Genomic DNA, 12662 nt, shown 5'->3' with positions numbered 1-12662 from the left:
AAAATACACATCTACAAAGGGTCATGTAATTAAAGGGATGCTGTCAATTGCAATTATTTTAATTAATCAATTAACATAGTAAAAATGTTTTGAGATAGTGTTCTTTAACCAATAGCTCCTGTGTAAAAGAATATCTCTTTTAGAGGTGTTTCTTTTTTTTCTTCCTGTTTCCTACTTGAGGCTAGGGAAGGGACTGTACACCTAGTTGACAAAACAATAACTGCAAGTATGCTCCAGTTTATCTTACATACAAACGTTTTTGCCCCCTATGTGTATTTCCTGGCTGCCTCTTCCTTCTCTTATCTGCTGCTGCAGCAAACACCCACTCACTGTACTGTTGGAAAGTAGGAACTTGTGCTTTGCTGTAGAGTGCAAGAAAGTGATTCCATCAAGCTCATGAGGGAGCACGACACTCATTTTAAGAAAAGCCTTCTTAATAATTATAGTTGTGGGCTGTTTCACTGTTTTGGACTATGCACTTTGAGCATTTACAGGAGAACCATCCATTGCTGTCAGTGGAATGCATCCATGATGTGTGCTTATATGGATTAATACAAAATACATAATAGTTTTCCTAGGGGAATCAGGCAATTAGAGACTTCTGTCAATCCCAGAGGGGGGCTATCTACACCATTAAACACTTAACTAGGCCATCTCAAAATGGAGCTAACTGCTTTTGAAAATCTCTTTAATGCTTCACTGTCACATTCACCATCATTAACGGGGAAGATTTACTATATATCATTGCTTTTTTCTTGTTCTTTTCTTTTCCTACCTTTAACTTGTTTCTACCTTTAACTTCTCTTCTAGACCTGCCCTTCCTCACGGCATACACTTTCTTTCAGCAAACAGCAATGTTGGTCTTGGATTTCACACTCACCCCTCTTTCCCACCTTCCTACCATAAAACACTGAGCAAAAAGAATAAGAGAGAACAGGTCATTTTACACCTCTCAGAGCTATTGTTTTCAGGACAATAAGACAGGAGTGCTGTTCAGGGGTGCAACACTGCAAGGACTGAATTAATTTCAAATTTGGAAAGCCTGGGTTCCTTCCCTTCCCCCCTAGCAAACAGAATAAAAAAAATAGTTCATTTGCTTGGTAATTTATACTCTGTGGAATCTGAATATTCAATGAGCTCTGTATACAAAGGATTAGATATGACTCATGAATCATATGGCTGACAACACTGTGGTAGAGAAAGGAAGTCTGACAATCAACAGAAATGTGATACTTATCATACACAAATGTGGTCAGAGGCATCAAAAACCAAAAGCATTTTTTCTGCTATTTTTTAAATTTATTGACTATCATTATCATTACGATATTTCTGTGAACACTTAAATGGATGGGCTTTGCTCTGCTCAGAAGCGTGTGCCCAACTAGGTATGTGTTTCTGGCACCAGAGTTTTAGCAATTACTTTTGCTACTAGTTGATGCATCATCTTCTGATGGAAATGTGGTTTTCACTTAATATATGCATATTTCTTATTGCAGTCAACACAATGGTTCACTTTTAAGCATTCTCAGAAGTTTTTCTTCTTCAAATATGTCCAAATGGATCTCATAACACATATTTCTATTTTTTCCTATAAGATTATTAGCATATTTCTATTTTTTTCCTATAAGATTATTAGCCTTAATTATTTTAATATTTTAATATTTAATAATTATTCTAAAAAACATTCAAGAATGTCTTATAAGAAGAGGTATAGGATTATTTGTATGGTTAAGAGAAGATTTTGGCCAAGGTTCTGAGACTGACTTGGAAATACTTTAGAACATATGCTTTTTACACCAGAATAGGAGAATGAGTTTATAAATCTGATTTTTTGTAGAGTTAGTTTATACTAACCTACTAGCATTCATATAAATTAATTCTGATGAGCAAATGGCAGCCTGGAGTATAATCACATCTTAAACCAATAAAACTGTAACCAGCAAATCCAGGAAAACTATTCAGAATTCCAAAGAAAATTATTTATGCAATAAATAATATGCAAAGATTACTCTCGGAGGCATTCTGAATTGGTATGTTTTATTTGATTAAAAGGAGTGTAGGTACAGAATACCAGCAGGAACAAAATAGGAAAAAAACTTCCTAGAGAAATGAGATATGGAGAACAGGTTAAGTTTCCCAGAGAAGTCATGGACGCCCCATCCCCGTAGGCGTTCAAGGTCAGGTTGGATGAGGCATTGAGCAACCTGAGAGGTGTCCCTGCCCATGGCAGGAGGGTTGGAACTAGATGATCTCTAAGATGCCTTCAAATCGAAACCATTCTATGATTCTAACAATTTCAACTCAGACTTGATATAAATGTAACCAAAACATTTACGAGTAACCAGAGTTCCTCCAAGTGTGAGATCCATGTATTCATTTGTACCACAGGTGTGTGTAAGCAGACATGGGAGAAACATTTTCACCTTGACTCTAGCAGAGCATACTCAGCCTGCCTTCTCTTCAGCTCAGAGGACATGAAGTGGACCGTCATAATTCAGTTGTCTCTCAGCCACACAGCCCCAAGTGACCAGTAACATCAGATGGAAAGAGGGAAGGGAGGGAACACTTGTGTGAATATCTGAGCTTGATGAACTTCAGTTTTTAGTAAGTTTTAACTTTGAGATAGAAACAGAAATATTTACATGCAAAAATTTATGAAGTGAGGTTACATGCATAAGAATGAAGTCTCCAAACACCCATGCAGAGTCTGAGTCCTTCATGCAAACAGCATCAGCCCTGGATACCTGAGAGTTGGTGAATACTTGGTAAAGTTTATGGCTGAAGCTTCAAGTGGCTGCTCAGAGCTGAGTAGGGGCAGAGGACATCAAGAGGGGAAAAGTCTGACACTTACTGCCTATGGGAGAAACTGCAGGCAGATTTTTAGGGACACCTTACTCAGAAGGAACATCTTGTAAGGGGAAATGATCTGTAAAACCTGGCATTTTTTCCACTTCTGAAGATAACTGCAATGAAGCAGTTTTCTTCCACAAAGAAATTCTAACAAAAAGCAAATTACTTGTGGCATGAAGGGGCAGCTCATGGGGATTTATGAAAACCCAATTTAACTTTCCTTTTTTTGTGATTCTCGTCCAGGCCATCTGGTGCAGGCTAGCTTTTGGCACACAGGTCAAAGCTAGGGCTTTCCTAGCAGGCTAGCTTCATCTTTTCTTCACACTCACAGAAGCATAGTTTAGTGCAAAATCCATCCCACGCTTTATCTGCATACCACAGCCCTGCCTGTCATGCATTATGCACAACACTCAGCAATTGTCTGCTCTAACCACAACAGCTAACCACAGCATGTTGCTCAGAATACGCCTAGCACACATCTGTAACCTTTGTGTAGCCTACACTACAAACATACTCCACCCACTGTTATTTTGCTTGCTGTGCCTGCCACTGTACCTCCTCCTTGTGCAACAACTTTAAAAAATCATGACAGCATCTCAGGCCTCTGCTGAGCCTGACAGGGCCAGGTAAGCCACTAGATGTCACATCCCAATACCTTGCAGGAATTTCTAGACTTATATAAAATAGATTTTTTTTTTCTCTGAGGACCATTTTGGGTTTTTTTGCAATAACCAACACTTCATAACTTAAAGAGGTTTTGCATCTTGGAGACTAACATTCCCTGTGGCACCATGTTATGGTCTGTATTTGGAACAAGCAGCAGATAATCAAAAACTCAATATGAGATGCCTGTCTCAGAGTTAGCACCTGCCATTCATCACTAACTAGCATTCTGGACATCCATGCATATTTAGGAGGCATCTAGTACAGATGAGCTTCAGCAAATCCAAGGTGGGTCTGTTTACAGTCAAGATCTTCAAAGCCATTCTCCATAGGCTGTATCCCCACATAATCTTCAGCAACACTGAAATATTGATAGCTCTTTGCCCAGTGTGGACTCTCCCATTGCAGGGAAAAAAAGACAAGATTCACATTCCCACAGGATGTGGCTATGTAGTTCTTACGACTACACTTAAGAGAAAAATATCAGTCATTGTCAATTCTCCACTCTTCCAGAGTGGGTAGCTGGCACTCTCTCCCCCTCTGCAGAACCTTGGCTTCTACAAAGCTGGAAAACCTGTGTTTATTTCAGGCACTGCAGTTTTTTAATCTTGGATGAAGTATCCGTACCCAGCCAAGCTGCACACATGCCATGTTGTGAGGGACTATGCACTCATCTTGCTGACCACATGGACTGGTAGGATTCAGGGAATTACAATTTCCCATGTTGTGTGAGAATTCCTATGAAAATATAAATCCCATACCATCTCTTCATGTGGGTTTTGGTGAACTCTTCAACATGGAATAGCCCCATAAAATTGTCTTTCAGTCTATCTATATTCATCTCAGCACTGCTGCTGCCTCTGAGCAATCCTGAGCCCTGGGATGGTAGGCAATTATGTGTTAGCAACAGCACAGCCTCAGAAGCACCACCTGGGTCTGTAGGGCAAGAAAGGCCTTTATGTTAATGAATGTTTGTTCCAACCAGTGCTCACAGGGCAGAATGTTTCTCTCCATACACGTCCAAAAAAAAAAGCACTTATTTCCTTCCTTCCTCTGCACCTCCTCAAGAAGACAAATGCAAGAATTTCCTCTCTTTACAACAAGACTAAAAAAACTCAATCCTCCCACTTCCTTTTCCCACCTCCTTCCAAAGTCATGAAAAGCACCAGTTTATCTCTCCTCTCCACCAACCTACCAAAGGCTACAGCTCTCCATCTTCTTATACTTCATAAGCTTAGCTCCTCTCCTGCCTTTGAGAAGGCTGAGGAATGCTCTTTGCACAGGTCAGCTGTCAGACCTGTGCCATGAAAGGCTCACACAAGAACAAAATCCAGGCTCTCTTAGGCAGATCGACTGTATCTCACTGCTTTGCTGCTTGCCCTATATCCCTGCCAGACAGAGGCAGGCAACATTCCCTTCCATCCCTCTCCAGGAGGCCAGCATGGAGCTGAGATGACGGAAGAAAATACTTGCCTTCAAACACCTTACTCAAAATAGATGGCAAGCAGAGAACTTTAAATAAAAGCATATTGTACAGTACATGTAGATCAAAGTATTTCTCATAACAGAAGAGTTCACCACAATTAACGCCTTGAATAAATAAACCCAAGTACTTACATGTTAAGTCTCCATCTATTGTTGCTATGAAGATCACTTCAGAAGAGAAACACTAGATTTGGCCACCATGGATAAGGGATGCTCTGGCTGGAAGTTGTTTGGGCTGGTTCTGTTGCTTGGTGGGCTGTCAGGCTATGTGACTCCTCCTTGGATGGGGTTTTAACAGGGGTGTAAGTCAGAAGGTGCCAGAACAGCTTTTGAAAAAACACTCCATTGTACATAAACAGTATCCAGATCTATGGGCCGTACAGAAGCATGCCCTCTATGGACACTCAAATTTATTCCATCGGGAGTGAGAGGACGAGAGGACATAGCTTGAAGACAGAAATACAGCTGGTGGGGAAGTAACTCTCCTGTGCTGTGAGGATTCGAACCAAGTTTATATTACAATGACACATTTTGAAGAAAAGGAAATTTTCACAAGATTAAGTTTTCAAGAGAGGAAGGAATTCACTGGAGTAAAAAAGGTTGTTGTCCAGATCTTGCAAAATGCAATTAAAAAAAAAAAAGAAACGTTGCTATTTCTAAAAATTGTGAAAATAAGAATACTATTTTTGAAAATACTCTATTTGAAAAGACAGCCTATTTTTTTCCCAGTATTGAATTAAAATGGGAATAGTAATTTTTAAGAGGTAAGGCTTTTAAATTTTGAAGATTAACACAATCTTTTGCGCTTTAATTAAAAAGCTGCTACAATTTATAATTTTGTAAGCAAAAACCAAAAGTTCCTTCCAACCTTAGGAATGCTATTTGATTGCACTGGAGGATAAATTATATAATAAATTATTTAAAATTAATTGTATCTCGGGAATATACTACATTGTTGTTTTAACCATTGGGAAAACAAAATGAATTGTATTGATCAACAAAGACCTCCGTAAAATCTTAGAAAGCTTAGCACACTAGAGGAACACTGAGAAATTGTGCGTGTGGCTGTCACTGTCTTGGAAGGCCTGCTGGATCTAGTGGTGGAGGTGATGTACTGCTTGGAACAAAGATAAATGGTTTTGGTCACCTTGGTATAAGAAAGATATAAAGCTATTAGAGAGTGTCCAAAGGAGGGCAGTGAAGATGGTGAAGGGCCTTGAGGGGAAGCCGTATGAGGAGCGACTGAGGTCACTTGGTCTGTTCAGCCTGGAGAAGAGGAGGCTGAGGGGAGACCTCATTGGAGTCTACAACTTCCTTGTGAAGGGAAGAGGAGGGGCTGACACTGATCTCTGTGTGACAGGACCCGAGGGAATTAAATGGAGCTGTGCTAGGGGAGGTTTAGGTTGGATACTAGAAAGAGGCTTTTCACCCAGAGGGTGGTTGGGCAGTGGAACAGGCTCCCTAAGGAAGTGGTCACAGCACCAAGCCTGACAGAGTTCAAGAAGTGTTTGGATGATGCTCTCAGACACGTGGTGTGACTCTTGGGGATGGTCCTATGCAGGGCCAGGAGTCGGACTTGATGACCCTTGTGAGTACCTTCCAACTTGGCATATTCTGTGATTCTGTGAAATTAGATCACAACATACATCACAGAGTGCCATCATCTGCATGGCCAAGTGCCACTTTTATACCCCCCAAAAGCATTTGCTGTCAGATTGTGTTATCATGTCTTTGTCTACCCAGAGCAATAGATGCCACAACCCTGGCATTTATCAAGTTCAGAATTATACTTTCTTTTATTTTCTGTCAAAGGCAAAACTAGGAAGACTCTCTTCAATTGTTACTTTCTTGTCTGCTTCATATTAGACAGGAATACCCTTTTATATCAGTTCAAGGAATCATGTTTCTTCATCCAGCTGAAGAGGGGTGGGGGGGAAGAAAGGATAGAGGGAGGTCGCTTTTGCAAACTTGGAAATTCCTTTAGCTTCTTCTGAGCTGAAAGCATTTTAAATGTCAGCTGTGAATCAGAAACTTTATGCTGCTTAGTAGCATCTGTGCCTTCTGGTTCTACCAAATAGGTTCAGTTGATCTTTCAGGTCCTCCAAGGGTTCATATACCCTGTAACAGAGCAAACCATCCATGTTTGCTCATTAGGACATTAGATTTAATAAAATCTAACTGATATATATACATGCACGTGTACAAACGCCACCTCCCCGTGCACAAATAGAGCAATGCTCCCATCTGACCTTCCAACCTGTCAACGTTCCATGTGTCTGATAAAATGCTCTTGTGAGCTACCTCCTGACCCAAGGGCTTATTATAAGATCAGGGCCATAGTTTAAACCATGGATCAAAGAGCTGTAAATCCTGACATAAACAAGAATAATCATACTTTCAGTTCAGTGAATATGACAAAGTGTTCTTAAACACAGTATTCCCGTTTCTTTCTCTGGTCCTGTCATCCAATGAACACAGAAGGAGATGAGAAGTCAGCTGTTAGTTTTAAGCTTTATTTCAGCTCTAAAATCAAAGACTTCTTTATAGTCTAATAAAATTATAGACTCAAGTCTACCATTAATAGTATGTGTGGCGCCAGTGTAATAAAAAATGGAAATTCATTGTCCAAGAATGATTTATGAAGTTCAGTAATTCATGTCAGAGTTTCCACAACACTGTGCTTTTCAAAAAATCTCAGGTCCAACTAACTAACAACACTCAGTTAGACATTGATCCTTTAATGAACGTGTGCACTTTACCGATTTTATTTTGGCAAAGTTACAAGTATGGAAGCGAGAGAGAGAGAAAGAAAATGTGCAATAAAATATTCGGCAACATTTCTATTCTGCTTTGCACTTGGTATCTTTAAGATATTTACTTCATCTTTCCATCTTCTGGGACAAATATATACCACAGAACATGTAAATGTCTGAAAAAATGCTCATTTTTAAATATTGAGTTCAGCAGAATATATGAAAAATAGATGTGAAGAAGCAAAGATCAGATTTAAGGACCATTTTAGCAACAGGGTTTATTTCAGATCTGTAATATATGTAATCTGTAAAAATAATGCATAGAGAATATTAATTAGCCCATTTTTGACCATTCAGTTCTCTGTAGTGCTACACCAAGTGAGCTTGCTCACTTTTTTGTTTTAACAGTGTACGTTTAGTTTTAATGGTTCAGCTCTTCTTCAGTTATCAATAGGGAGCCTTGTTACCATGGTGACAGACAGATGGATTAATGTGATGTTTAGAGAGATACAGTAGTGCCAAATTTTTATATATACAGTAAGCACTAATCTCCTGCATACACAAGAGGGGATGCATTCAGAAAATTTCAGGGACAGTCTTCCATATGTACCAGGTATGCCTTGACACAATATTCTCACTATCTTCTGTCAGAAGGTGGCCATCTATCTGCCACTTTATGCCCTTCAAAAATACCTGGTTGGAATTACAGACAGATGCTCTAAAATCTTAAACCAAATGTCTAATGAGGTGTGTTGGAAACGGCTGCTGTCAACACCTAATGTGTCAGCTACATGTATTAGGCCGTGAAGCTACCGGTCATCTGAGAACGATTATCTATAATCCACTTCTTGAAATGCGGTCTGACACCTTCAGCTGAAACCTTTTCATTTGCTTGTTTACTTTATTCATTGCACGTCTCACTAATGAGAAAAGAAATTCGAGATATACAAAAATCATTGGGTTTTTACAGAGCACAGACAGATTGCATGTCAAGTAATCCTTCTTAAAACTTTCACACTTCCTTCTCTTTCAAACCTTTAATGACCTGCACCTTCCTTGCCCATCTCACTCCCTTCCCCAGAGCTGCTAATGAGCTTTCCTGTTTTCAAAGTATTAGCTTAACAGTTCATGTCTCGCAAACACCCTCAGACAGAGATGAAATTAATACAGGAAGAAAACGTGTGACAGTCACACTATGAATTCCTGTCAGACTGTGAATCTCCCATACTTGTAGAACTAAGAAGGTCTGCTAGTTGCATAGTTTTATTTTACTTTATTCTCTGTACAAGGCTTGAATCATTCTATTATTGCCAAACATCCTCACTGCAGAAACCTATGATAAGCTACTATTGACTGAAAAGTCAGGTAATTTTAAAAGACAATATAAACTGCCAAATGAAATTCTGGCACAAAGTTGGTGCCCTTAGAAATATTTTATATGTGAAATCAGAAGTACTTTATCCAGATCACACTATTAATTTGTGTAACAAGAGTAGTTTAATTAGAAATGTTTTCCATTCATCTACACAAAGCGATAATTATAATTCATCAGGAGCCTAATATTCAGCTCTCCTTCCGGGCCTTTTTAAATTGTAGTATTTAACTATAGCAATTAAACTCTATGAATGACCGTGAAAGGGGCCTTTGGATATAACTGCACCGAAGCCAATTAGGAAAAGTATACATCTCATATTCCTGACAATTAATTTTACAATTGGCTTTCTCAGCAGGTGACATACTAGTATACATGAGTCAAGTTTACACTGGCCACTTCCCCAGATAAATGAAATGCCAGTCCAATTTCTTCCAGGTAGAAAGGTACCAGGTGCTCTGCAGCACACACCACTATTGAGGGCCCCCAAACTGGTGTTGCTGGCCATATGAGGACAGCCAGTGGCATGGAGTGGGTGCAGCCCACAGGCCCATGCCAGGCAGCAGCCTCTGGACGGGCATCTGAGACTTCTGCTGCCCAGTGGTGTATGCTAGTACCATATTCCTCCTGCCCTGCAGCCACGGTGGTGTGGAGTGTTACATCAGAGCCAAGGTGGAAGTTACCCTTGCCCATGAACTAATTTGTGGAGGAGTCAAACCAGACGCCCAGGTCTTGGTCCAACCTCCTCCCAAAAGTAGACTCAGCAGTGTGCTCAGAGCAGCTCACTGAGGGCTTTGTCCTCATGAAATCTTCCTTGAAAGGAAGGCAGTCTGATCTGAGCCTGACTGTGCTTGTTTGAGTTACCAACAAAGTCATCACTTGGAGCCCACAGCAGGTAACACACAAGACGGACAGCTATTGGACTGTCACCAAGAGGCCTCCTTTGTCCTGCCAACCATCATTTTGGAAGTTTCCAATTATGGTCATGTGGGCCAGGAGCAGATCTTCTCTGCAGAAAATCCTGCTTCCAGGCTGTCACCAGGCAGAACTTGGTCAGCTGGTCAATCTAAATAGTGGTTCAAGACCCCTGCTGCTACCTCAGGTTGTAGCATCCTGTAAGAGAGGCTGAGACTCAAGTACCAGGCCATGCCGTAATGACACCATGGAAATAATAATCAATTTTTGCTTCTTCTTTTTTTTTTAATTTAGTCAGAAATACTTTTTTTCTGGACAATGCTAGGTTTTTCTAATACAGTATAGCAAAGGAACTACTTTCATTCTATAATGAAACACATACTAAGACCACTAAAGACATGGTACCCAGTAAAGTTAAAAAACAGCTTGCAAACATTTGCTAGGTCTCTAAAGACAGTGGTAATACTGCAGGAATTGGGAAGGGATCTGTGATTATCCTCTCTAGTAAATGTAGGCAAAGCCAAAGAGATATAGGCATATTCTACTTGCCAAAAGAGAATATTATAAACATGGAACAGTTAATAAACCAAAAATTTAGTAAAGTACGAGAACAGAAAACAAGTATATACAAGCATATGCAAGAAGACCCTCCATAAGGGTTCCCATCTCTGCAGCCCCATCTAAACGGTGTCCAAGGCATGTGACGGCCTTGATATGTTATCAACAGCTCTGAAATCTGTAGTGTGCCTCTGACCAGCCATAATGTCATCATCCACATATGCTAATTTGGCATTTATAACTGGAACTCTGGCCATATTGCCAATGGGACTTCTGCCATTTACTGAAAGGTGGCCAGGCTGTGGCCATAAAAAGCAATGCCGCTGTGATGTCTGTGCAGCATGCTGGCACACTCAGTCCTGTCCTAAGTTACACCTGACATGCCCTCCTGAATAACCAAATGTAGAAGTGAAATTAAAAAAGAGCATTTCATATTCTGTAGAAGGAAGCTGCAGCTTAGAAAGGCAGCTCTGGGGCTGGGGGAGCTGGCTGGGAATCTGGAGATCCAGCCGCTCAGCTCCTGCCTTTGTTGGAGAACCACAGCAGAACCCTGTGCAAACTGATTAATTTGCTCATCTTCTCCAAAGGGAAAAATACCCTTCCTATAAGTGTGTGAAACCAGCTCAACCAATATTTTTTAAGTGTCTTTTGGTTCTCCAGTGCAAGGCTCTTCTTATAATTGTTTGTACATTTGCCAAATGAGCACTGACTTTGTCAGTATTTCTGTGACTAAAGCCTACGCACCACTATTCAATGACCGGGTTTTTGCTGTGGTATGAGACAAGAGACCCAGAGGACTTACTCTCAACATTGGAATTTCAGCCACCAGATTTTTAAGAGATGCATAACAGTAACTACCTTACTCTAAAAAAAGAGGTTTCTGCAGAAACCAAATCGTAGCTGCAAAACACTTTCATTTCTTGTCCAATTGACCAGAAAAATGTTTGGAAATACGTAACTGGTTTCTTCATGCCCCCACCTGTACACAGCACTGCGGCTGCATGGTGCTTTCAGGAGTATCAAAGCTTCCATAAATAGAGGAAATGACCCCGGCCAGTCAGGCAGAGAGCAAAGCTCAGCTCTCCTGAGAGTCAGAGGGTAGCTCAACTGCCGCATTTTCTCTCTTTCTAAAACCAGTGTTTGGCTCTTTCCCAAGTTCTTTTACATAATCCAGTTCTGTTACTGAACATGTCAGTTTAACCAGTATTCAAATCAACCTCCTCTATGTTTTGAATTGGATTTTCAAGCTCCAAACAGGATTCTGTGTCTCAACTGCCAACATTTTTTGCAGTGGCACTCAAGACTTTTGGATATATAAATGAGATAGGTAATTTAGTGAATATATCAAATTACTGCACTTATTATGTCCCTGTTATCTTATAAACTAGCTTCTTTTCCTCTAAATACTTAAACTGCAAGCTTGGTCCTCAAGTGAAACTCACCTTTAGTGGAGACAGCCAGGTATCACTGTGCAGGAAAGGAAGGGAAGCAGGAGACACACAGGCCAGTACTGAAATGTTTCACAGCATTATGTTAAGAAGCTTGCACACTGTGGTTCTGTTTTTTGATAGAGCTGCTTATTGGCAGCAATACCAAGCATTTGCAAAGATTATAAAAATGTGTTAAGGAATATATTTATGCGAACTTTTTTCTTTTGGTTATTTTCTTTAATTTTTCTTCTTTGCATTCTTGCTTACTCTCTTTCCACACTTTTCCCTCACCAATACTGTACAATTATATGAACTCCCACGGGAGAGACACTGTGTTACCAATTTTTCATTAAAACCCAGGGTTGATATAAAAATCCTAATCATAATTTCAGAATCACAAGTGGAGATTAACGCATCCTTTGAAGCTGAAAACTTTGGCCACCTCTCACTCTCTGCTTTTGGCTTACCAAGTTTTTTTGTAATAAAAAGGAAAGAAAGCATTATTTTATATTCAATTACATAACAAGAGATTAATTTGTAACCTAAATGAATGCAATTCTGCTGAACATCTCTTGTTTTTAAGCAAGACAATTTATTTTACAACATGAAGAATTTAAAATTATTCTGGAAGAGAGT

This window comes from Pseudopipra pipra, chromosome 3 (assembly GCF_036250125.1).
Source record: "Pseudopipra pipra isolate bDixPip1 chromosome 3, bDixPip1.hap1, whole genome shotgun sequence".
Taxonomy (NCBI): Eukaryota; Metazoa; Chordata; class Aves; order Passeriformes; family Pipridae; genus Pseudopipra; species Pseudopipra pipra.
This window is presented reverse-complemented; position numbering follows the sequence as displayed.